The sequence below is a fragment of the Triturus cristatus genome, chromosome 11 (genome assembly GCF_964204655.1).
Source record: "Triturus cristatus chromosome 11, aTriCri1.1, whole genome shotgun sequence".
NCBI lineage: Eukaryota > Metazoa > Chordata > Amphibia > Caudata > Salamandridae > Triturus > Triturus cristatus.
This window is the reverse complement of record NC_140594.1, coordinates 715,331,155-715,358,361: the sequence shown is the minus strand read 5'-3', so window position 1 is coordinate 715,358,361 and position 27,207 is coordinate 715,331,155. Positions and strand designations below refer to the sequence as shown.

At 47.1% G+C, this 27,207-nt stretch overlaps 1 protein-coding gene across 4 annotated transcripts in view; it reads left to right on the top strand.

The window, feature by feature from the left end:
• Positions 1-27,207, top strand: part of PPP2R3A (protein phosphatase 2 regulatory subunit B''alpha) — a 1,290,855-nt gene that overhangs the window by 168,623 nt on the left and 1,095,025 nt on the right. For all 4 annotated transcript variants that reach the window (XM_085634350.1, XM_085634351.1, XM_085634354.1 and 1 more), the window contains exon 2: positions 2,437-2,505. The gene's annotated coding sequence lies outside the window, so the exon portion shown is untranslated. The remainder of the gene's footprint in view (positions 1-2,436; positions 2,506-27,207) is intronic.

Sequence of the window (27,207 nt, the reverse complement as noted above, 5' to 3'; positions counted from 1 at the left end):
GCATATGGCTGGGTCCAAACTGGAATGGCATGGTTAGCAAAAAATGATGGATTTAGGCTCAGATCTCTGTACTGGGGTGAATGTATGACATTGTTGTGCATTCAGTCCATCAATTGTTCTTTTTGCATTTGTCACCCCGAGTGGGACGGGTATGCCCAGACGTGGGTCCAGTGCTCTCCATGCCACTTGAGGCAAGCTATCCTGGCTGGTGAGGGGTGAATGTATGACATTGTTCTGTATTCTGGCCATCAATTGTTATTTTTGCTTTTGTTAAATTCAAGATGGCATTCTGTTTAACTTTCTATAGGGTTTTTAGAATAGAAGAATGATTTGCAAAATACTGAACTACCTAAGCTTTGCCTTCCTCCTTTCCAATGTCCATTGTCTAGAGTGCCAGCCACTATTTCTCTGCCTACTTCTAAAACAGACCAGATAGGTAGAGAAGATCACATCGTACTGAGAAAGATGGAGTGTTATGCGGTCTGCCCGATCCACTCTAAAAGCCTTACTTTGGGGCTACTCGAACTGTCAGGCAGCTACTTTGCTTGTGAATGCACATGGAGTCAAGCTGCCGGAGTCAAAGTTCGTCAGGGTGCTTTCCTAAGCCCTTTCTTTGGTAAGCGTATATGCCATACATTTTACTTCACACTCATTCCAGATTGGGGGCAACATCAGTCCTGAGTTGGGGGTGGGTGCTCAGGAGATCAAGGCTATTGTCAGATGGAAATCAGAAGACTGTAGAAGCAATGAGGGCCCACATCTGATAAGAAGGAAGTCTAGGCCTTGGGTGTTTTCTTGCGCTATATCTCAAATTGTGTTTTTCCTTCCCTAATTTTTTGAGTGAATCAGGGTAAATGGTGCTGGTATGTGTCTGGGTCTTTGATCACACGGTTATGCCACTGGCCAGGGAACACTTTTGTGTTGTGATCTCTTACACAAAGCAAGCAGAGGTGGCTTGAGCAAACAGTGGTTTGATGTCAGAAGCCTGTGAGTGGGACACCGGAGGATCATCGTGGAGAACACATTGAACAGTGGGCTTACGCTGCCTGAGTCGAGGAGCGATTTGTTTTCTCCACAAGGATGGGTTGCATCTGTCTCCTTTGGTCAACAGTTTTTGATCAACTCATTATATTTTTCACTGCTGCTATTTTCTCCCTTAGAGGGGTGGTCGAATGGCGGTAGGCTTTAACCTGCCTGTGATGGTGAGTCTTATGGTCTACACACACCAGGCTGAATATGATGTACTCTCACAAACACAGAGGGAGACATGTTGTCTTCATGAGAATGCATAGTGTTCACCGTACACTAATCACCTACTTGAAACAAATTACATTGGTTTTACCCCAGGTGTGGTCCTCGGATGAGTGTTGGTACCAGGGGAATGGAGTGTGGTTTTGCTACTGTTCAGGACCTACAGAACATTCTCCATCGATAGCCCATAGAATGTGGGGAGATCAGACCTCTACAAGGAGACAAAACAAGCATTGGCATAGCCAATAGGTCTCGCCATTGGGACCTTATAAGTGTTTAGCCATGCAACAGTTGGATAACTAAATACTTATAAGGTCCCAAAAGCGAGACCTATTGGCTATGCCAAGCGGCCGTGCGGCCGCGAAAGTGATCGCGATTGCGATCAAACATCAAAGCGGCCGCGAAAGTGAAAGTAATCGCGGTAAAAGCGGCGCGCGCGCCCGCGCACATGCACTGTAGCTCTAGGCTGGCCTGGTAGCACTTTTTGGAGCCCTCTCAATAAGTCTCGCCAGACCAGCGCATGCGCTGGGTCAGGCGAGACCTAAAAAGGGCCTGGATGCCCAGAATCGTATCCCAATGAGTATTATTTGGTCCTAGAGATCAAGGTGCATCTCTTGAATGAGGTAGGGTTCTCCTTGAGAGCAGGACCCATTCCTTAATTTGTTGGGTGATATCTTACAAGTTGCATAGATTTGGAGTCCCTATTCTAGCGCGGCTTGACAAAGGAAATGCATGTCCGGGTTAAAGTATATTTTTATATGTAAATACATGTCTGGTTGAGCCGTGCTTGAAGGAAGTGCAGAATGTTTAATGAAAACCGCCAATGTTTACTGTGAATATTAATGATGGTTTTTCTCTCACCACAACGTTGTCACGAGCCCACTCTCTTGGCTCTTTGCCACTGTTGAAACTTGCACTCTTCCCTTCTTGCAGGTTTCTTAACTGTCGAGACAGACCTGAAAAAATATCCCACATCAGAGTGGTGTGAGTGATTCCTTTAAAATATGGGATTGTCAGAAAGAGGACTAGAAATTAATGTCTGCATCAAATGATTGTTTTGCTTTAAGATCATTTTAATTTTTTTTAAATTTTGCACAAAAAAGAAGCCATGAAATACCATAACACGGTTTTGTGTCCCACCTGTTTTGGTGCCTAACAAAGTCTTTCCATTCTTTTGTCTTACAGAGATTATATCATTTGCAGTGTTGTTGCTTATCCTTTGAGAAGCATCATTTGGAATATTGCCTTCCTGTGGTAAGTGTTTGCCTTTTGCTCCTCTACCTAAAAATATAAACATCTATCTATGCCTGTCGATGTCAGTGAAACATTACATATGTTTGACATTTAAATGGCTCTGGAAGTTTGATGACATTGCATCATAAGACCCATCACATAAGAGTATTTACTGGGTTCAAAGTGTTATTTGTTGGCGATTTTTCATATTACGACTTCTCTTTAAAATCTATTTATGCGTTTTTAATATATATTGTCAATGGAAGGTAACTGTTAAAGGGGAAGAGACAATGACAGATGAGTGCATGGCTGTGAAGGCAACCTATGGCTTACACAAGGCTACTTCTTCAGAGGGCTCACAGTGTGGCCGTTGCCAGTTAGAGGCAAAGCTAGGACAGCTCTTGTAGTGATTGAGACACTTGATAGCTAGATACATAGACAGACAGGCAAGAAATCGAATTATGTCATATGGCATAGAAGGGTTGGAAAAAAGCTTGAAAATTATACATGTAGAGTGATATGATGCTCACAATTTTTACATTTTGTTACAGGAAAAATGTTTTTGTTTAGATAAAATGCAAAATGTGTACACAATAAGGACATTCTGAAAAGTAACCTATTTGATTATACTCTTGATCACTAATAGCTTTATTGTTTCACCCCTAAAATTATACATGCTCTATCATGACCGATGGCAGATTTTTTGACAAGTGAAAAAATAAATGTATCCTTCTTGATGAAAATAAATGTCAACCGATGCATCTTAGAAAAGACATTTGACCGTGAGCCTCTGTAGATATCTTAAAGTATAAAGAGCATGTAGAGATTCCCCTACCTTTATGCACCTACTCCTAAACTTGAATTTGATTGAATGATTGATTGAATTCATTATTTAATTGATTATTTAATCCATGAAGGTACTTTTATAGAGGGACCTCTGAAATCAGTATTGCCTTAAGGAGCGTTGTCTTGTCATATGAGTGGTTGCACACGGTATTCAGAAGGAGCAGGACTGTTTTTTTGAAGCAGAGATGATCAGTCTCTGTGAAGTTGTCAACCAGGAGTGCCTTTTGGAGTGGGGCACTCAGACTGCAATTAACATACTCCCTTTGGAACGCAGCTTGTTTATGTAGGAAGCTGGCTCCTTATATAGTGGACCAAAATGAGGTACTCTGTGTGAAGAGTCCAGGCAACCCTTATTAGTTCACAAAGACAAAAATGATCGCACTCAGTGCTCTCTTTTGTGGTAGTGTGGGCGAGATTTGGACACACTTGGAGGGAGGACGGATCTGACCTGTGGGAGCACAGTGACCTCTTACTGGGCGCCTTCGAGCATGGGTAGTCCTGGTGAACCGGACCTTGCTTCTTTGGTGTCTGCGGCTGCAGGGGAGTAGTTCCTCTCCTCCAAGGGAGTTCTCTGATGATTTGTGAAGCACTGGCAGCCCTCCAGGTTTCTTGGAGTCTGCACAGCGGCAAGACAAGTCGGTTTCTCCGCGCTTTTCGGGTGCAGCAGACAGGCTGACCGTGTTGGCATGAAGTCTGTAGTTGCTCCTCTGATCTTGTGCCAGCACTCTTCTTTGCCCACTCCTTCTTTGTGTCAGTTGAATCTTATTTCCTAGTGTCAAAGGGTCCCCTAAATTCTCAATTTAGGAGCGTTGAGGGGAGTGAAGGGTAGTAGCCAATGAGCTACTTACCCTTGGAGTCCCTAAACCCCCAAATGACCACTTCCTTTGGGGAGTGGGCATCACTCTGTCCCAGAGTTCCTAATTCCACCACTTACAAGATGGTGGAGTTCCTATCTGCGTGTTCACTTCAGGCTGCCCATGCTAGAGGTGTGTCCAGAGTGGCAGTGCAGCACGCCTGCTGCATATCTAATTTTCTTGCCGATCGTGTCGCCAAATGGACCTCAGGATAGGGGTTGGCATCCTCCAGGTCCAGGGGAAGCCAGGTCGCATATCAAAGGTAATGGGCTCTTTGAAGCTCCTTACTTTGACATGCTAATTTACTAGCCATCCTGTTTGGAGGAGGTGTAATCACCTCCTGCCAGACCAGGCATTGTTTCTGACCTCTGAGAGAAGGACTCTTACCTCCTAGGGGATCAGAAACTCATCAGTGGTGGCAGGCTGGACAGGACCCGTCAGCTAGCACACTATAGCACTAGTAGGGTTAGGGGGTGCCTCTGAGGTACTCATTGGGTGCATGTATTAATAAATCCATCACTGGTATCAGTGTGAGTTTATTAATACAAGGTGCTTGATACCGGACACCATAGGTTTCAGTGAAGCCATTATGTAGCTGGGGAACTTGTTTTGACCAGTGCACAGCACATACCTTAAGATGGCTTCCCTGCTCGCTTGGAATATCCAGCAAGGGAGCTAGACATTACAGGGGCATGTCTGCTCATGCAGATATGTCCTCACATGTGCTATAATGCACCCTGCCATAGGGCTCCAAGGCCTGCTGTAGGGGTGACTTAAATATAGTTCATGCAGTGTCTTGAATTAACAAAAAATCATAAAAGACAACGTGCATCAATAAAACATATGGCCTAGCACTGTACCACAATAACCACTGTTACCAATAAACAGTAAATCTGTTACAATTACCAAATAAATAAAATAGATGAGAGATACATACAGTGTAATATTACCTCAGATTGTCTGTAAAACGGCTCATACTTCATATAAATAGCTAAAGCACAGATATTTTACAACCGGCATAAAAGACAATAAAAGAATTTGGGCATGATACATGTGAATTACTGTAGACTATGACAAATTGGTAGAAGTAGGTGCTACAGGGGGGGCAGAGACTATATATTAATTATGAGGTTGTGTTAGCAAACCCTCAACTTTTTCGCTCGAATGACCCACAACCAACTCAGAAATGTGGCCACTGCTATGACAATAGGGTCATCAGTGTTGTTTTTCAAAATCCTAAGACCCTCCATAGCTACTCTGATGCCCATGTTCTTACAAATAGGTTTCAGCCATTTGTGCCTAGTTCCTATCTGCGGGTTCACTTCAGGCTGCCCATGCTAGAGGTGTGTCCAGAGTGGCAGTGCAACACGCCTGCTGCATATCTAATTTTCTTGCCGATCGTGTCGCCAAATGGACCTCAGGATAGGGGTTGGCATCCTCCAGGTCTAGGGGAAGCAAGGTCGCATATCAAAGGTAATGGGCTCTTTGAAGCTCCTTACTTTGACATGCTAATTTACTAGCCATCCTGTTTGGAGGTGGTGTAATCACCTCCTGCCAGACCAGGCATTGTTTCTGACCTCTGAGAGCAGGACTCTTACCTCCTAGGGGATCATAAACTCATCTGTGGTGGCAAAGAAAATGTGAGCTAGTGATTCAATCTCGGCTGGACAAAAAGGACATTTGTCATCTGTAGGGGGTACCAGCTTTAGTGCACCATGTCACTCAGTCTGCTATGGCAGTCTGTGTGGAGTTTGTGTTTGGGTCCCTTAGGGTGCCATACGATATGCTGCAGCCCTTAGTGACCCTCTTGAGTACCCATGTCTTAGGCACCTGGGGTACCATTTGCTAGGGGTACTAAAGTCCATGGCCAATTGTAGAACAATCAGTCATCACTTTGTTTTAAGGAAGGAGCACTGGCACTGAGGTCTGGTTAGCAGGCCTTAGTGCACTGTCAGAGTCGAAAATCAGCATCTAGTAGCTAAAACAGGGACGAAAAGTGGTGAGACCACTGCAACAGAAGTCCAGATGCTTACAGTTTTTAATACTGGATATTTAATTCAGTACCATCTTTTTAAATGCCAGATGCTCTTGAGAAGATATAAAGTTATTCATGAATGTTTCTTTGGATAGCAGTGGGCATTGATTATTTTTATGCAGTTGTGTTTTTATTGACTAGGATGAATCGCAAGGCATTTTGAAGACTAACAAAGTAGTAGAAGATAGACTTTATAGCATTCTATATAGAAAATTGAACCAAGTATGTATGTATGTATTTTTTGTGTGGGATTTTTAAAGTGCAAATCTAGGTACAAAACAGCAGACCTCTATTCATAAAATAATGTGGGCAGTTATAGGATAGGGGCAGAATGTAGAAAAAGTGTGTACATAGGAGAAAAATATCCTAGAAGGGTTGGGAGATGTTTTGTAATACTCTCTTTTTTCCCCTCATAGACACAGTAAGAATACAAAATGGAGTAGCTCCTTCGGTCAGTTGCTTATGATTTAAAAATAGTTTTCTGTTGACTAAGGCATTCACTGGCAAAACTAAACTCTTGACTGCCAGGATTGAAGATTACACTGACCCAGTGATGGTTATAAAATGATCCACCAGAGATACAAAGGTCAACGGAAGCTGGTTGTTAATTCCAAAAAGAACACCAGGAAGTTTCCCAGTAGTAGGTTATTATCCTAGTGATTACCGTGGTTAGGTATTTAGATTATTTGGCTTTCGATGCAGTTGACTCACTACATGAAGAGAGGGCAATGGTACACTTTCTGGACAGCTGGAAGGAAAAATGTATCAGGGTCTGTATTACTCTTCCCCTTAATGGATAACTAAGGCTGAATAGTTAGTATTTATTTTCCGTAAAACATCAACTGTGTCACATTGTCAGTGATGCATGGTTGTGTTTGTGGTGCAGTGGTACATACATTTTTTTATAATTTCAGAAATATTTAAGCCATATTGATCTAGAGAGTATCTCCATATAGTTATGGGCGGGTTTGGCCCCAGAGGCAGCCCGGGCAAAAAGCCGGTTCTGCTCCGCCCTGGTCAATAACGAATCAGGAAGTGCCCTTCTTCTTGCAAAGAGCTGCAGTCAATTCAATTCAATTCAAAAACTTTATTCGATCATATGTTAATGATCATAAAAGTACATACATACATTAGTATAAAAACATGAGGATTCAGCAAATTTTAAATTAATCACATATCATAATAGTAGAGCTTTTCCTCATACATATCGATTTTAAAATATATACAGCAGTAAAATAACAAATGTCCTGTGAATTAAGTCCAAATAAAAGCCCCATGGCTGAAACAATATTAAAAACTTTATATTTTTTTAAAAGTGGTTTCAGGTATACTTTTCGAAGATGGAGATAGAGAGGGCATAACAATAAAAAATGCTCCGTACTTTGTTTAGTAGTCCCATCACACGGGCAGGGGGCAGTAGTATAAGTCTTCATTACAGGATACGCAACAAGCAAATGAGCAGTTCCCATCCGAAATCTTGTCAACACAAATTGGTGGGAACGAATATTAACCAATTTAAGGTATCCTGGGGGCCCCATTTCTTCCTTATTATATTTGTCATAAAAAACATGTGAGGAGAACTGGACAGTAGCTGCATTACGCTTCATCTTGCTAACCCTCAAAAATTCTTGTTTAATCTCAGTCTTCGTGATATCTAAAACACAAGAAGGGTTATCACAAACCCTAAGATTAAAAAGATCATCAAATATTCGAATAATATAGTTAAGCCACGGGATACGGGAACATTTATCCAAGTGTAGACAATCGGAGATTATCTTTCTTGTAAAGCCAGTCTGTTCCTTCGACCAAATAGATCTCCATACTAACAGGGGTCTTAATCTAATCAGGTCAGATAGATTTTCCAGACCAGACTCTTGATGGATCAGCTTTGTTGAGGAAGAAGATGGCAAACAAAGAAGTTTTTTGATAAATTTGTTCTCCTCTACCTGGAGCATGTTATTGTTACAATGGCCCCACACTCCTGAACCATATAGGGCCAGAGCAACACATTTATGACGATATAAATATAACATGTCTAGTATCCGTCTAGAGCCTGGTTTGGATGCAAACCTAAATAGGCCAAAAGAGCACTTAGCCATCTTGGCTCTAACATTTATCATTTCAGAGGTCCACATCCCTCCACTATTAAAAGTGATACCCAAATAACAAAATTTGTCCACCACTGTTATAGTTTGATCCATTACTGTAAAGGGCCTTAGGTTCTTAATTTTCTTCCCACAGGGCATTATAAAAGTTTTTGAATTATTAATTTTTAATTTTCTCCCCTTGATAAAATCTGCAAATTTATTCATTAATTTTTGCAGCCCTAAAGGGGTTTGGGAGAGCAGAACCGCGTCATCCGCATAGAGCAAAATTGGGATGGACAAGCCATCAGCGGTCGGTGCATCTGCACTTATGGAGCGTAGTTCCGTCTCAATTGCATTGATAAAAAGGGAGAAAAGAAGGGGTGCAAGAACACATCCCTGCCTAATACCTGATCCTATTTTAACACTGGGGGTACACTCCCCCAATTGTCCATATCGTATCTTGGCTGTCAAATTCCTATACAGTTGGGCCAGGAAATAAATAATATCTTGAGGTGCACCCATGTCCAACAAGGTTGACCATAGAAGACCATGGTCAACCAAGTCAAAGGCACTTGACAGATCGGCAAAACAAAGAAACAACGAGCCTTGTTTGGCTCGTGTGTATTTACATATAATAAGGTCTAGGTTAATGCACTGTTCTATAGTGCCCAACCCCTTGCGAAATCCATACTGAGAATCTGCAAGGATCCCTTTATCTTCTGCCCATTCTTCCAGACGACTCAATAATACTCTACTCATAATTTTTAGGGAAGCAGTAAGAAGGGAGATCGGGCGATAGTTTTTTGCCTCGCCCCTATCCCCTTTTTTATAAACCGGAATAATGATTGATTCCCCCCAGTTCTGTGGAGCCGCAATCATCGCCGCTGCATTAAAAACCTTTGTTAACAATGGGCTCCAGATGGTAATCTCGGCTTTATAAAGGTCGACGGGTACCCCGTCCGGGCCCGGCGCCTTTCCCCCCTTGCTAGCCCGAATGGCTGCATCTACCTCTAGAATTGTAATATTGAGAGGTATGGGGATTAATACCATGCTTTCGTTTTCCCCCCCTACAGCTAGTCCTTCGGGGTTGAAAATACTAGTAAAATGAGACACCCATTGTTCCGCAGATACCTGGGCTGACATTACCGGGACTTCTTCATTTTGAAGGAAGGGGCTATTTACCGTGGACCAAAAAAGCTTGGTATCCTTAAGGTCCACTGCCTTGGTCAGATTGTTCCAAGCCTCTTCCCTTAATTCCTGTTTCCTGTCCCTCAGCTGAATTGTGTATTCCCTTCTGAGGGTATTAACTGCTTCCTTATCTCTGGGTTTACTCTTAAGAGCAACTTTGAGTCTTTGTAAGGATTTGGTGCATTCTCTGTTAAACCATCCCCCATTATTCCTAGGGCCCTTTTTTTTTCTTCCAGTTAAAATTTCAGCGACATTATTATTAATAATGTCGAAACTAACTAGAATATCTACATTATTCTTTCCCGGTTCAAGACAGCATTCCACCTCATCTATACAGGCTGACACGATAGTACAAAGTAATTGTTCCTCATTTTGCCTACCCCATTTAATTCTAGGGCCATTGGGTCTATGTGGGACTATATCTGTCACTACACCATGTAACATCTTTTCTTTGACCCCCCACAAAGAAAGATACATTGTTAAACAATTATGATCACTAAGGGCTGGATCTTCTATTACAGGTAAGGAACACATAGCTGCAATACTAGTAGAGACAATGAGGTAATCGATAACCGTAGCACAGTTCCTACCAATAAAGGTTGGTACCGAATTACCCTCCCTGTCTACCCTAGGTATCATAATACATAAACCCATTTTTAGCAAAAAAGAATTAAGAGAATCCCCATAGACCGAGTGCATAAAGTGGGTGTATTCTTCCCCCGCATCATCCTTATACCCACACACCCTATTGCCCCCAAATGGGCACATATAAATGTTAAGATCTCCACCCCACAAAATATCAAAATGCACGTCACTACACCCATATAGTCTTTCCACCTCTGCTTCCAGTTCATCAACCATGTCAGTATTTGAGTGGTTAAAGGCATTGTTGTAATGATTTATAACTAAAACATTTCGCCCATTCCTATTTTGTAACCACAACAACTGAGAATGTAGACCGACTGTCCGGTATATTTTTACTCGAACCGGTAGCCTCACAGAAAGCAATATCACCATTCCACCACTGGCTCTCCCCATGTTGGATGGATGGGCATGGCAATTATAGGCAACATACCCATCAAGATAGACATCTTCGGTCGCCCAAGTCTCCTGGAGACACAGGATATCAAACTGGGTTATAAATTCTGACCATCCTAGACGTTCTAGCTTGTTATTCCATCCAGCAATGTTCCAACTCGCCATCTTATATCCCCGTTCTATTAAACTATCAACCTCGGTGGATAGTGGGGATAAGATGTTGACATGTGTTAATTCCCCTGGTACGGGATCTACAGATGGTAAGATCTGACTAATACTTCCATTGTCCGGGGAAAAAGCCTTGAGGTTGCAGTCAGACTGGGCTAAATTACATGTACTGCCCCCAAAACTACATGTAACATTGTATCCCTTGGGTGTATTGATATCTATTAGACCTTTTACCCCCGTTCCTCCACCCATATCTCCCCCACTATCACCACCAAAATCCCTCTCCCCCTTCCCTGTGACTCGATGGCATCAATCGCAATCTTCCAGGCCACTAAACACCTCAAACCTGTTGGTGGTATCTAGGGGTGTAAAGGGTTTGAGATGTTCCATTCTCCTATGTATTAGGGGGTTATATCTTGGGCCTATAGTGTTCCACCCATACAGATCTACTGCTGATGGTAGTTGCCTATCGCTAAACATAGGTCCATTATTGTAAATGGGTGGGCGATATGGGTTTGGTAGCATTTGCCTCAATGATAGTGGGGGGGGAGGTCGCTGTGAATGATGATTTGGTGGGAACACCACTGAGCGAGGGTAAAAATAGGTCAGAGGACGGGGGGTAATAGGTTTGCTATCGTGGTCTATCGGCCAATTAAGTATAAAATGAACGGCGTTCTGATCTCTAAAATTAATGACCACTATATCTCCCTCAATATCCTTGGGTCTTCCTCCCAGCCAAGGAAGGCGGCGGACATGTATAATTTCTCCATTAATGTTGTTTGTAATAGGTCTATGTAGACTTAGCCAGTGTGATATTTTATTTCTCAACTGGGTAAAGCTCTCCCGTTTGTCCTTCTCTAGCTCTGGTACCCCAGTGAGGACTACTACAAGGGGTACTGCTTCTGGCGGAAGTTCTGGAAGGGGACCCTTATTATCTCTATCTCGGGCAAGTCGCTCGTTTCCTCTCTCGCTATTCGTATTCCCTATGGCTTGACTAGAGTTATTCCGCTGTCCGTTGAACGTTTCAGCCTGTACTGATATGGGTTTACTTTTAGGTCCAACAGGATTACACCCTGATATACTTCCACTCCTACAAACTAGGGGTTGAGGCTGAATAGTAGTCTGTTCAGGGGTAATTAGTGTTATTGTAGCGGATGTGCCTGATGTTGATGGTACCATTGGGACTTGTATAGGGGGGTTAAACGGTACATTGTTGGTTACGAGCTTTTTCTCTAGATCTTGTTCCATCTTCCCAAGTCTGTCTTCTAGTTTGTTGAGTCTTTCTATGATAGCCAGGGAATAGGTCTTCATTATGGACTCTATGCTCTCAATCAGGGCCCTATCTGAGGATGCCTGTAACTTCCCCATCGTTGGGGGGCTATCGATAATAGAAATAACAGGGTCAGTAAAGGGAGTTACACATGTGTGTGTCGGAGATAATACTTTCCTTCCTTCATCTATTACTTTAACCTGTCCTCCTTTAGTACTAACACTCTTTTTCGTACCAAAGTCTGCATGATTAAATTTCCTTTTTAAAAGGTTATTTTTACGCCTTTTAGCCGGAGGGGGGCCATGGATTTTAGCTTGCATAACTTTTCTAGCCCTACTGTTGACTTCTTTTGATTGATGAGGGATTGGAGTAATTTGTGGTTTAGTTATATCAACAGGATTAGTGGTACAGGGAGTAATAACTGTGGCTACCTGATTACTAATAGCACCTAAGGGATCGGATTCCCTCATAGATTTACCTTCTCTAAATATAAGAGGGATACTATCCTGCGAGGTAGTACAAATATCATCCTTAGAGCTCATTAGCGCTGGTGGCAGGAGCAATGGTCTGTTCTTTAAACTTTCAATCGACCGCCGTCGTTCAGTCCGTAGTTCTTCAAGGGTAGGGGGAATTGGGGGATCAATTAGGGTTTTCTTAAAATAGTTATCTAATTTTCCATCTACCAAACCCACCGACTTCACGGGGCCAGGTAGCTCCGGGGTTAAAATTTCAATGGACATAATGATCATACAATGAACCCCACATACACTTACACGATGGTTCTATGTTGATCGATATTCAGGCAGGGGTTCTGGCCCAGTCCAGTCTCTGATGGTCTATGAGGGTCTTAGAGGGTCCGCCCTTAGTCCGGGCTGCGCCCCGGACTACGCTCCGCACGCGTCCCGCTCACGCGAGACAGGGAACGACTAATATAAGGAAGGGGAGGAGTCGGGAAGAGGAACCAGGTGCGGCAGGTCAGCAGGCAGCAAAGCGCCCTGGTCCTCGCAGTCCCGAGGTGGCTAAAAGCAAGTAAAAATGTCCTCTGCCTCCCGGTTCAGCGATGAAGTACTCCGTGTCAGCCCCAGCAGCAAACACACAATCCAAGGTTGCGAGCGGCTCCCGCGAAGCGGGGGCCGCGAGGCGCTAAATGGATGCAAGGGGAGGAGTCGGGAAGAGGAACCAGGTGCGGCAGGTCAGCAGGCAGCAAAGCGCCCTGGTCCTCGCAGTCCCGAGGTGGCTAAAAGCAAGTAAAAATGTCCTCTGCCTCCCGGTTCAGCGATGAAGTACTCCGTGTCAGCCCCAGCAGCAAACACACAATCCAAGGTTGCGAGCGGCTCCCGCGAAGCGGGGGCCGCGAGGCGCTAAATGGATGCAAGGGGAGGAGTCGGGAAGAGGAACCAGGTGCGGCAGGTCAGCAGGCAGCAAAGCGCCCTGGTCCTCGCAGTCCCGAGGTGGCTAAAAGCAAGTAAAAATGTCCTCTGCCTCCCGGTTCAGCGATGAAGTACTCCGTGTCAGCCCCAGCAGCAAACACACAATCCAAGGTTGCGAGCGGCTCCCGCGAAGCGGGGGCCGCGAGGCGCTAAATGGATGCAAGGGGAGGAGTCGGGAAGAGGAACCAGGTGCGGCAGGTCAGCAGGCAGCAAAGCGCCCTGGTCCTCGCTGCAGTCATGAATCAGACCTTTGATATTTGGATGCCCATCACAATTTATTTTGTAAGTTGTTGGGTTTTTCACTGAATTATTGAAGTGCAAGTTTACTTGAATGATGAGATTGCAGCATATTTTTTGTCGTATAGGAGAAGGCTATATCTTCAGGTTAGTATGGTAACCGTGACCGTTAAAAGCTAAGACTACAGCAAATTTATCTGGAAGCTCTTTGGAGTGGATAGCCACATTTGAGGGCATACAATTATATTTAAAAAATAGTGGAAAACAAAAATAGGCTGGCACTGTTGTAATGTGTGCCTCGTTCCCTTTTTTGTGTTAATTGGATTTGGTTAAAATAGTGTTCATTGATTCGTTTTTGAGTAGTGGTCTCGAAAAAAAACTGGAATAGGGCTATATTTCTGTAAGTTCACACCTTGCCCCTACTATGCTTCTGACTCAAACACCAACATGTTTAGTGAAAGAATGGTTTGCCTCAGCAGCGAGGTGTATTCTGTATTGAGGCAAAAAAAAGGTTCTTCGGCCTGTATTTAAAAAATACCGGATTCTAACTAGGGAAATGGGGCTAGAGCTGATTCATAGTCTTAGATTCCGAGATGTTGCTATTGCTGTTGGCCAATATGTGTGTAAAAACATCAAGACTCAGTAGTATCTTCCTCTGAGTGTTTAAGATCTAGGTCGGTATGGGTGTGTTTGTACTTTATAAGGTGATGCCAAGTAAATGAGAGGATCTCCTAATAGGAAGGTTGTGATAAGCGGTTATGCATATAGTACTTTAGAATTGTGATTGGGGTAAAATATATTGTTTGCTATTGGTCAAATGCATATTGCACTTTAAAAGGCTAATTGGGGCAGAATTAACTGTTTTTCTATTGGTCGAATTCTTATTATTTTTAGTGAAATGTTTTAAACATATGTGAGACTCTGGGTTGTGGATTGTATTGAGTCTGGGTAGGGATACATGTTAGTGTCTATATAGTTGTAATTGTATAATTTATAAGTAGTCATGGCTGAATGATGCAACCATGCATTATTGTTTTAGGTTACTAAAATGGTTTATTTTTAGGAATAGGTAATATGTGTTATATTTCGATAAGAATATATTTCTTGGAAATAAAGTATTTCTTAATCTAAGCAGTGAGGTTGTACCACGATCGTAGTGTTCTGTCTTCACAGGTGCATGTCACATGAACAAGGCATATGATATGCAGGTAGAATTTGTGATTCCAGAGGTGGTTCTGTCTGTCAGGTATTGATGAGGTAGGTGCAAATTATAAAGCAAACTTTAGTTATTGCATAGTTGTCAGTGATCTTTACTAGCACATTAAATATGGTCGTTAGAGTTGTTCTTGGAAGTGCATAATAGATCCAATAGCTTTAAGAGGCAAACCTTTTACCTAATATGTCACTGCAATATGCTAAATCTATAAGTAAATATGTAATTTGGCCACATCATAGAGGGAATGGCTGTAATGGCAGTGAACAACACATAATTAACAAGTGTATATTTGAAAAATCATGTTCACTAAACCGAACTGTCCTAATCCACCTAACTGCTTTCACTACTGGTACTCCATGGGAGACAGTGACCTATGCAACCTTTATCTCAGTCCGTGCTCAGTCGTTGTCACAGTCCCTAGGGTATATGAATAGAGATACATTTATTGTGCGATTAAAATGTGCAATTAAAATCATTACAAAAATTGCAAAAAAAAGAAACAAAAGAGATGGAAGATAAAAAAAATAAGTACGATATGCCATATAGCAGCTCAAGTCATTGACTTTAAGACGCTGATTAGTTCTTTGTACAGGTTCACTTAGGTGCAAATTAATGCAAAGGTAAAATATTCAAAAAGACAAGATGCAAAGTTAAATGACTCGATCAATTCGTGCATAATTCTTTATGCCTGTTCTCCTTGGTACTAGACTACAAATAAGTTGAATGAAGGTAAAAAGACACAAACTAAGATGTGGATGCATAAATCATTATCTTTCTGATCAATCATGTGAATCTCTTGTGCCTGTTAGCTTTAGTATCTATTTTAAATCATTATCTTTCTGATCAATCATGTGAATCTCTTGTGCCTGTTCGCTTTAGTATCTATTTTCACATCAATATTACATATACATCGCTTAGCGATATTATTTTCTTGATTCCGTTTTTTAAGGCACACGTAAAATATTTTAAAAATCTAGCGGTCAGTTGATTAGACTCCCTCTTCAGGCAGACGTCCATGGTCTCATTGCATGATCATATGTTAACATTAATATATTTTATATCTTTTATGGTTAAGCATTTAACCAAACAAAGAAATGCATCTATTTTTGTTAACATTACGAAATATCGGGAGCAGCCAATGTCGTCTTAGTACCCCCAGATTCCAACAAATGCAGATAATGTGACTAAGGAACTCCGATGCTACCGGACAGTCTGAAAAATTGAACAGGCTTGCCGCCTTATCTCCCATAACCAGATTCTCCTCCTCCTCATCATCATCAACTTTATTCGGTCACAGACCATAAAAGTACAATGTTCACGTCGACTCATACACCTGAATTCTCATGATTGGATGGACATAAGTGTAATTTCAATTTCAATAAATACATTTATCCACTCGATTTCATACGGTTTAAAAGGGTATAAAAGATGGAAAGATAAAATCATGACCCATGCATGGTGCCAATTAAAACATGATCATTATTTATGAATTAGAAGCCCGCTAGCAAATTCTTCTTTGACCAGATGCTCCATGCTGTTAAAAATCATGTTATCCATGCTGCTTATTCAGTGGCGTAGCAAGGGGGTGCGGTCTGCCCTGCGCGGCACGGATTATGGGGCGGCTCCAAACCCCCTCTCCCCCCCGCTCTCACATGAGTTTCTTGCGGGGGTGGCAAATGCAAAAATCATCGGTAGCACCCCTCCTGCTCCTCAGCACAGCTGCTGGGCGGAAAAGTCAGTGACCGTCTCGGGCGGCAAAGTGCTCAGCTATGCCAGTGTGCTCATTAACCCTCAGGACTTGAGGGCAGCCAACATCACAAACATGTACAATTCCAGTAAGGGGTACTGTGCGGCTATTTCATACAATGAGTTTATACAATACAATGTTAAATTATCAATCTTCACCTCATTGCAGTAGTTTCCTCCATATGTCCCACATGTGGCCCAAAAACTGTGTGACTGAGCAAGCTATAATTTGTCTAGAATCCGTTCTTAGTATGCGCAAGGCTTCGTTGCTCAATGCAAATGACACGTCACTTTAGCCTTGAACCATTGTGAACATTGAATGGGAGCATGCCGAACCTGAACTGCCTATACAGCTTCCTATATCTAGAAAGGGTTCTAGGAGGGTGTCAGACTTGAAGTCTATAAATTCATTGCATAACCGACCCTCACTAGGCTTAACAACGGCTTGATGGGAAACCCAACACCAGTATTGCAATTTTACTTGGTATTTAGAGGGGAATAAGGCAGGATCCCTATATTCCCACAGATCCCCACACCTATATCAGCTAACAAGTGCTTTAAGTTATTTAGCCACCCTAGTTTTTGCTGTTTATCTAAGGAAATAACTTCTTCCAGAGCCTTGGCATATGAGCTTAACTTGGGAGTTGTCCATATTCTCAGCCAAAATAGCACAGGGCGCAACTTTGCCTTATCGACAATCGATTTCTTTCTCAAGTCTAGCCTTAAAGGGTAGAGAGGGGTACTCTGGGGGAGTTGGACTAAATTCCTTAGAAATTTGTTCTCTGCCCTATAAAGATCATCCATCCTGTCGAAACCCTACAGCTCTGCTCTGTAAAGGGTGGCACTTACCGCTTTCATTTCGTAGATCTGTAAAAGCACCACCACTGGTTTACTATGGGAGGATCGCTGCTCTTTACTTATAACCCCTGCTATTTGAGAAAGTTTCAAAGTGGATTTAGCCACTTGGGGCTTCTAAGACATGGTTTTAAAAAGAGTGATTCCCAAGTATTCGAAGGTGGTTGCCCTCTCCAGCAAGGTACCACCCAGGAAGGTCTGTCCTTATAAGATTTATAGGGGTTGAACATTAAAACCTTAGTTTTTAGAGGTATTGATCTCAAGACCATGCATGTCGTATAAATCCTTAAAGCGGGAAAGTAGTTTCTGTAATCCCCCTGGAGTTTTTGACACCAGCAGGGTATCATCCGCAAACAGAAGTGTCAAAATTCTGTTGCCCCTCAGTATTGGAGCATCTGAGGGATCCTGCTGCAAGAATTGATCAACGCTATTCATATATAATGAAAAAAGTGTGGGCGCTAGCGCGCATCCTTGACAGACCCCCCTATTAACGACTATGGGGTTAGTGAGCTGCCCTTGATCGCCCCAGCGGATTTTTGCATAATTTGCATCATGGAGGCGGATTATCAAGGACAAAATCTCCAGCGACATCCCCATGTTGGCTAGACATTACCACAATTTCTGTTTGGTGACAAAGTCGAACGCTGTTTTAAGGTCGATAAAAGCCACATATAGGCTTCCCCGGCCAATGACCACGGTCTTCCACAAGAGTAAAGGTAAGCGGTAGACCTGGTCAATTGTTCCTGTTTTGGGTCTAAAGCCAGATTGAAAGGGGGGTAAAATGTTATTCTCATTAATCAATCAATCAATCATGAAATGTGTAAAGTGCACTACATACCCGTGAGGGTTTCAAGGCGCTGGGGGGGGGGGGAGCTGCTGCTACTGGTCGAAGAGCCAGGTCTTGAGTTGTCTCCTGAAGGTCAGCAGGTCTTCGGTTTGTCGCAGGTAGAGGGGGAGGGTGTTCCAGGTCTTGGCGGCGTGATGGGAGAAGGATCTGCCTCCAGAAGTAGTTCTCCGGATGCGTGGGACCGTGGCCAGGGCGTGGTCAGCGGAGCGGAGTTTCCTGTTGGGTACATAGAAGGAGAGTCGACTGTTGAGATAGGCTGGGCCGGTTTTGTGGAGTGCCTTGTGTGCGTGGATCAGGAGCTTGAAGGAGATTCTTTTGTCGACGGGGAGCCAGTGCAGGTTCCTCAGGTGGGGGGGGTTATGTGGTCGTGGCGTGGGACATCGAGGATCAGGCGTGCAGAGGCGTTCTGGCTTCTCTGTAGTCTGTTGATGAGCTTGGACGAGGCTCCGGCGTAGAGGGTGTTTCTTTAGTTGTCTGTTGCTGACTAGGGCCTGGGTGACTGTTTTCCTCATGTTTGTCGGGATCCATCTATAGATCTTGCGGAGCATGCGGAGGGTGCTGAAACAGGTGGAGGAGACTGCGTTGACTTGTTTGGTTATGGAGAGTTGCGAGTCTAGGATGACTCCCAGGTTGTGTGCATGGTCGGTGGGGGCCGGGGGTGTCCCCAGTGACGTGGGCCACCAAGAGTCATCCCAAGCGGAGGGGTTGGATCCGAGGCTGAGGATTTCCGTCTTGTCTGTGTTCAGTTTGAGGCGTCTGTCCTCCATCCAGTCTGCTACAGCCTTCATTTCCTGGTGGAGGTTGGAGGTTGGATTTGGAGGTGAGAGGGTCCTTGGTGAGGTAGAGGATCAGCTGGGTGTTGTCGGCGTAGGAGATTATGTTGAGGGCGTGCTGTCGGGCGATGCGTGCTAGTGGTGCCATGTAGACGTTGAACAGCGTTGGGCTGAGGGAAGATCCTTGAGGGACGCCGCAGATGATCTTGGAGGCATCGGATCGGAACGGGGGGAGGCGGACTCTCTGAGTTCTGCCGGAGAGGAAGGAGGTGGTCCAGTCCAGGGCCTTGTCTCGGATCCCTGCGTCGTGGAGGCGCGTGCGTAGTGTGCGTTGGCAGACGGTGTCGAAGGCGGCGGAGAGGTCCAGGAGGATGAGGGCCGCAGTCTCGTCGTTGTCTAGCAGGATCCTGATGTCGTGTGTGGCGGCGATGAGTGCGGTCTCGGTGCTGTGGGTGCTGCGGAATCCTGATTGCGACGGGTCCAGGATGTTGTTGTCTTCGAGGTGATGGGTGAGCTGGGTGTTTACTATCTTCTCGATGACCTTTGCTGGGAACGGAAGCAGGGAAATGGGTCGGAAGTTCTTGAGGTCGCTCGGATCCGCCTTGGGTTTCTTCAGTAGGGCGTTGATCTCTGCGTGCTTCCAGTTCTCAGGGAAGGTGGCGGTCTCGAAGGACAGGTTGATGATTTTGTGCAGGTGGGGTGCGATGGAATTGCTGGCTTTGTTGAAGATGTGGTGCGAGAGAGGTGTCGGACGGGGATCCGGAGTGGATGGTTCCCATGGTCTTGAGTGTGTCATCGATGCTCACGTTGGCCCAGGTTGTCAGGGTGTTGTGGGTGGTGGGTTTGGTGTGGTGTGGTCGGTAGGGGTCGTTCGGGGTCTGAAGCTGTCGTGGATGTCGATGATTTTCCTGTGAAAGAAGGTCGCGAGGGAGTCGCACAGGGCTTGCGATGGTGGGATGTCGTTGGCATTGGAGCTGGGGTTGGAGAGTTCCTTCACAATGGTGAAGAGCTCCTTGCTGTTGTGTGCGCTGTTGTCAAGGCGGTCTGTGAAGGAGTTCCTGATGAGGTGGTGGTGGTGGTGGTTGCGGATGGCGTCTTTGTGGGCAGTGCGGCTGTCTGGTGTCTTGTAGCTGTGCCATATGTTTTCCAGTTTCCGGCAGGTGCGTTTTGAGTCGAGGAGTTCCGGGGTGAACCAGCTGACTCTTCTGCTGGTGTCTCTGCTGGTGGGGTTTTTCAGCGGGGCGACGGTGTTGGCGCAGTCGTTCATCCAGCGTTTGAGGGTGAGTGCACCTTCATCGGGGTTGGTGGGGTTCGTCGGAGGATTGAGTGCGAGGCTTGTCTGTAGTTGTTCTTGGGAGACTTTGCCCCAGCAGCGGCGGGGGGTCTGTAGTGTGCGGTGGTGTGTGAGGGGTTTCCGGAAGGAGAAGTGGATGCAGTGGTGGTCTGTCCAGGTGAGTTCGGAGGCGTGGCTGAAGGTGACGTGGGGGCTTGAGGAGAAGATAGCATCTAGTGTCCACGTCTGTATCTTGTTCAGAAGTGCTAGGCTGACCACTTTCTGAATAGAATTGTTACGCAATCTGATTGGTTTAGAACATAAAATACAGGTCAGCAAAAACACAGAAGGCAGTAGATCAATTACATCTTTGAGAACATAGCGTCCCACAGTTCCGCACCCCATGAGATATACATTGGCAAAATAAAGAAGCGAATCCCTCTAGGTCTTCCACTGTGCCCAGCCATTTACCCAACACCCTACGGTATTACTTAGGGCATCCTCTTGCCATGTACAGGGCTTTTTCTTGGGCCGTGCACCAGTCCACCCCCCTACGGCACCTCCTCAGTTTCGGCGGGTCCGGACATTTCCAGGCCGCTGCTATATCGCACTTGGCTACACTCTTAGCTGTGTTAAAAAATATCTTGTCATTTCTGGACCCATCCAGCCCATCTGTAATCCCTAATAGTGAGTGGCGCAGGTCATGGGGAACCTCCCACCCCAGGACCTCTGGGAGCTCCTCTTCAATGGCCCCCCAAAATCTCTCCAGGCTGGGACACGACCAGACCACATGGAAAAAATCAGCCGGGGTCTGGCCACACCTTGCGCATGGCGTGTCTGGGTGTAAGCCAGCTTGGTAGAGGCGCAGGGGGGTGAGGTAGTAAGCAAGTAGGTAGTATAGTTGGATCAACCTAAGTTTGGCGGAGGCAGTGATTGTCTTGGGTGGCATGAGGGCGTTGCGCCAATCTACTTCATCCAGGGGGCCACCCACTCTACCCATTGATCCCTCAGCTTGTCCAGTGATGCAGGAGTGTTATTGACTAAAGTGCGGTATATGCAGGAGAAGCCCACGTACCTAGATCCACACAACATAGTTTGTGCCTCGGTACGGCTGTATTCTGGGAGCCTAGTGTCATTGGTGATGTGCGCTTGGGGGGCATGTCTTAACTGTAAGTGCTTATAAAATTAGGATGGGTGTAGGGAGTAGCTGGTTTGCATTTCTTGGAAGGAGAGCTTATGGCCTCTGGCCCACACCTTCCCCAGGTGCAAGATACTGATGAGGTCCCAAGCTTTGAACCCCTGCAGCCCACTGACCTCCCGAAGCCAGGCCCCATTCCAGAGGGGGATGCATTGAGTCAACTTGCGCGTCCAGCCAGTGTTTCGTAGCGATGCCCGCCAGGCCAACAAAACGGACCGCGTCACGTCTGGTAGTTGGGACAGGATGGGCCCTCCGTACATCATAGCCTGGACTTTGGATAATCCCAGCTCACTCAATTCAAGCCGATAGGCCGGGTCGGACCATCCCCTGTTAAACCAATCATGGACCGCCAGAAGACGTGTTGCCAAGAAGTAAAGGTACAGATGCGTCATCCCCATACCCCCATCAAAGGAGGGGATCCGGCATGCGGACAGAGCCAGGTGCGCCCTCCCTCCGCCCCAGAGAAATTTGGTTTCTAGGCTGTCCAGTTCCCTGAACCAGGTCCTGGGAAAGCAGAAGGGGGTATCTTGAAGGACGTAAAGAAACCTGGGGAGGATCATCATTTTAAACAGAGCGACCCTCCCCAGGGGTTTAGGGGCCACGGCTTCCATTTTTGAGGATCGTCTTTGGCCTTTTTAACCAGCAGGGTGACATTAAGGGACCAGCCCAATTCCGGAAGCAAGGTAACCCATATCCCCAAATATTTAAAAGAGTTGCGCTGAAGCGGTATGTGGGATTGCCGGTCGTAGCAGTCCCGCGACAGGTGGAGTGGGACCAGTACCGATTTCCCTGGGTTCAGTCGAAGACCAGAGGCCTGCCCAAGATCTGGAGGCAAAGTGGTCCCGAGGAGGCGGAGTCGGCCAGAAAGAGCAAGACATCGTCCGCATACAATGCAATCTTGTCCGGTTCAGTATTGGGCCATTCCCAACCCCTAATATGGTCCACGGCCCACACCAGGGACGCCAATGGCTCCATCGCCAGGACGAACAGCAAGGGTGAGAGGGGACAACTCTGCCTTGTGCCCCTGGCAATGGGAAAGGCTTCTGATAATACGCCATTGACCAACACACACGCACGCGGCTGTGAGTAGAGTACCTGTACCAGAGCCAGGAACTGGGGTCCGAATCCCTTCTCGGCCAACACATCCTGTAGGTATGCCCAGTCCACCTAGTCGAATGCTTTTTCAAAGTCTATGAGGAGGAGAGCTAGGTACGGGGTGAGCGGGTGTTGATGGGCTAGAGCCAGCTGCAGCCTCCGAAGGCAGTGTCGGGTCGCGCGCTTGGGCATGAAACCGCATTGGTCCGGGTGGACCAACAAGGGCAAATAAAGCTTCAGTCACTGGGCCAGGATGGTGGCGTATAACTTGATCTCCGTATTGAAGAGGAAGATGGGATGTTAGTCTGCGCATTGGCTGGAAGGGGACTGGGATTTCGGGAGGACCACGATGGTGGCGATATCCGTTTCTGGCGGAAGGGAACCTTTTTCCAGGGCTTTCCAGAATAGGCCAGCCAGATGTGGCACAAGAGTATCGCGGTACAACGCGTAATATTCTTGGGGAAGGCCGTCCGGGCCCGGAGTCTTACCCGATGAAGTGAGAGAGATCGCTTCCTCAATCTCTTTCCTAGAGATGGGGCGGTTCAGATCCTTCTGGACAGCCGATTCCAACCGAGGGAGACGCACGTTATCACGTTCCAGGAGAACCTGGAGCGGTAGATCGGAGGTTTGTGCTATGTATAAATTCCGGTAGTACGTGGCAAATGTGCGAGCCATCGCCAATGGGGCGCTGTGCACCATGCCTTGTTCGTCTACCACCTCTGGAATAATACGATTTGCCCTGGGGTATGTGGCTAGCCTGTACAAGATTGTACCGTTTTGTCACCCCAGCCATATACCCTTGCTACCGACGACCTCCATAGGAGCTTGGCAGCATCTAGGGACAGCTGCCTAATTTCGGCCCGGAGGTGAGCGAGTTGTTGGCCCTGGGCGGCATCCTCAGACAGGGAAAGTGATTGCTCCAAACGAAGCGCCTGCGCTTCCCTCAGGGTAATTTCCCGCAATTGTGCCTGTCTCTGTTTCTTAAGCTGCCCCTTCGCGACACTTCATATGGTCGCCTTCCTGGCCTCCCACTGGGTACCCGGGGAGGCCACCGAACCCTCGTTAGCAAGAAAATAATGTTTGAGTTCCGTCCCTACCACCTTTTTGAACTCTTTGTCTGGGAAGAACCATGCGTTCATCCTCCATGTTTGGCGGGCTGAGTGAGGGGGAGCACCTGTACTAAGGAGCACCAGAGAGTGGTCGGAAATTCCTCTAGGCAGGATGCGAATGTCTACAACTTCAGAGCAGTCCGTAGCGGGGACGAAGATCGCGTCTATGCGTGCCTGAATGTGGTGGGCCGTGGACGTGTGTGTGAAATGAACGGTGCGAGGATGCCACATGCGCCACGCATCACAAAGGCCCAACGACTCAGACCAGTTCCTTAGCTGCTTCACTTGCGCCATTCGGGAGGCCGAGGGAGGGCCCGTTGCGTCCAGGGCTGGGGAGGAAACTGCATTAAAATCCCCACCAATGATGGTGGTGCCCAGAGGGAGAGTGTTCAGCAGGGCCGCTGTTTGTGTAAGTGTGGGTGCGAGCATCGAGGGGAAGAATATATGGACATGATATGGAGGGTAGAGCCAGCCAAGGAGCCACAAATTGCCACAAATGTGCCCTGAGGGTCGTGGATCGCCTGGGAAAGGACAAAGGGCAGAGTGCGTTTCATAAGGATGACCACCCCACAGGAGCCCTCGTAGAAGCCTGAATACCATACTCTATCGTACCCGTAGCGAGCAAGGAAGGGGCAACAATTACCCAGGAGGTGTGTTTCTTGAAGTAGGAGGATGTCTATGTGAAGGCGTTGCGCATAGCGCAGGACCGCCTTGCGCTTAAGTTGGTCTAAGAGACCATTAACATTCCATGACAAAACATGGAGAGAAGCCCCGGGCGTAGTGGTCTCGGTCATGGTGGGCAGTATTTGGGTCCGGGACGTGTCATCTCGGAGAGATGCGTGAACGTGTGTGGGCACCCACAGATATACGGGTGGTCACATGCACCCTTGGAGAAGATGCGTATGTCGATCTGTGGAAGCTGAAACAGCAAAACAAAACAAACAACAGTCTAGGGAAAAAACAATCCCTAACCTCCCCCCACCCTACACTTCGAGAACGGAAGCATCTGTCGACCCCCCCATTTAACAAGACCAAACTAAAACGCTTGGATTGGTTGCTTGGAGGACCCCTCCAGAAGAACGGATAAGCGATGGATCAGAATTAAAAACCCAGCCCTTGGAGAAGATGCGTATGTCGATCTGTGGAAGCTGAAACAGCAAAACAAAACAAACAACAGTCTAGGGAAAAAACAATCCCTAACCTCCCCCCACCCTACACTTCGAGAACGGAAGCATCTGTCGACCCCCCCATTTAACAAGACCAAACTAAAACGCTTGGATTGGTTGCTTGGAGGACCCCTCCAGAAGAACGGATAAGCGATGGATCAGCATTAAAACAATGTAAATGAACATTGAAGTCTACCAGTGTCGGAGGACCCCACCGGGGGGCGTCCCACCCAGATGGCGGACATGCTGCAAACCTGACCCCATAGGCCTTTAGAGAGTAGGGGTGCGAGAAAGGTCAGAGTCTATCTTGGGCAAGCCCACCTGGACCGGCGATGAGGATGATCCCGGTAAGATCTCGGTGGAGCGGTGCCTGATGTGGGGCGGAGAGCCAGATTGGCTGGAAGAGTCACGAAGTCTGTGGGCCGCCAAGCTCGAGGATCTGAGCGCCGGCACCTGTGACTGGCGCCCCCTACGAGATCTTGTGCGGCGTCTGCTCTGACGTCCCGGCAACCGCGGCCCCTCGGGCTGGGAGCCCACTCGGTCCGAAGAAGGGTTGCGCCTATGACGGAAAGGGCGTTCTTCCGTCAGCCATGTTCATGCCACCTGGGGTGAGTCAAAGAACTACGTTTTGCCCTGGAAAATGACCCGGAGGCGTGCAGGGAATTGGAGCTGGTACTGTAGGCCTAAGGCGTGCAGCTTCTTCTTAATGTCAGTGTATGAGCACCGGAGATCTTTGACTTCCCTAGTATAGTCCGGGAATACCATAATGGTGTGATTTTGAACCTTGAGGGGACGTGCCGCACGTGCCGCCGGCAGGATGGCATCATGATCCTTGAAGTTAAGAACTTTCAGGATGATGGGGTGAGGGTGAGCTCCAGGGGGTGGCCTGGGTGCAAGGGATCTATGCGCTCTCTCAACCACAAACCACGTCAAGAGGGTGTCTTTAGGGATCCACGACGTAAACCAGTCCTCGACGAAGGTAGCCACCTGGCCTGTCTCGACCCCCTCAGGAAACCCCACCAGGCGGAGGTTGTTACGACGTGCACGGTTCTCCGCATCTTCAGCGTGACGGTGGAGCTCCTTGGTATGATTGCGAAGGTGAGCCCTTGGTCCTTCAGTTGGGAGATGTCGTCCTCTGCAGTAGAAATGCGGGACTCGGCTTCCGTCAGCCGCGTCGTGGCGTTTCGAAGGTCTTGTCAGAGGAGGGACACTTCCATCTTGATTTCCCCAATCTTCCCTTCAACGGACGCCTGTGAGGCACTGATGGCTTGAAGGATGGTGTCAAGATCCCTGTCTTGGGGGGGAGGGGAGGACCACCCACTGCCCTCCCGGGAGGTTCCTTATCGGAAGTGGTAAACCAGTCCATTTTTGTCTGCATGGGAGCCGGCAAGGATTTAGGGCCCTCCCCATGGCTGAAAATAGATCCTTTAGTCTCCCAGATGTCGAGGACCCAGTGCAGGGGGAGCCAGTGATCCCGAGAACTCCGTATGGAGGACGGGGACCCACAAGTGCAAGAAGTGTTTGGATCGCTACACGTGGACCGTCTGAAGAGCGGGCAGCTGGGGGACCCCGTCCGGCGGAGAGTCGAGGCACCGGCAGCGCCGATCATAAGTCCGGGGGGGGGGGGGGGAGGGAGGCCAACAGACCTGTGGCTACCAGTAACACATGGACCCAGTCCTGGGCCGCCAACTGGTCCCGGTTCCCCTGCGCCGCAAGCGTGGCACCAATGTGGCAGGAAGTCAGCCGGCAGGGTGAGGTTGCCGCTAGCAGACAAGCATGAGGATTCCGATCACCAGCCCAGGGCATACCCACGGTAATGCCCCCACCACCTCCCGATATGGTGGCCGAGACCACCCGCCCATGGGAAAGGAGCACTGTGCCGCGGAATCACGGTCAGGCAGCCCCTTCAGCGATCTAGACCCTGCAGTCTTCCGATCTTCAACAAGGGTGGGTGAGGGCCACCACCATGCGCTGGAGCCTAGTCGACAAGGAAGCCAGTTGGTCCAGGCCCCGCGCCCAGAAAGCACCCACCGCCACCCGAGAAGATGGCCGTAATATCCCGCAACCAGCCTGACCCCACCAATGCATCAGGCCACGATCTAGGCCTCGCGGACCCCAACACTGCAGAACATGTGGGTGGAAGGCCCTCAGGTCGGCCTTGCCACGGGGGAGAGGAGGGGGGGGCACATGTTTCTCTCCCTGCGCGCCGCTGCCCGATAAGACAGCCGATCCCCCGCCTTGCTCACTGGAGGATGAAGAGCCACCTAATGTCTCAGCAGGAGGCCACCCCAG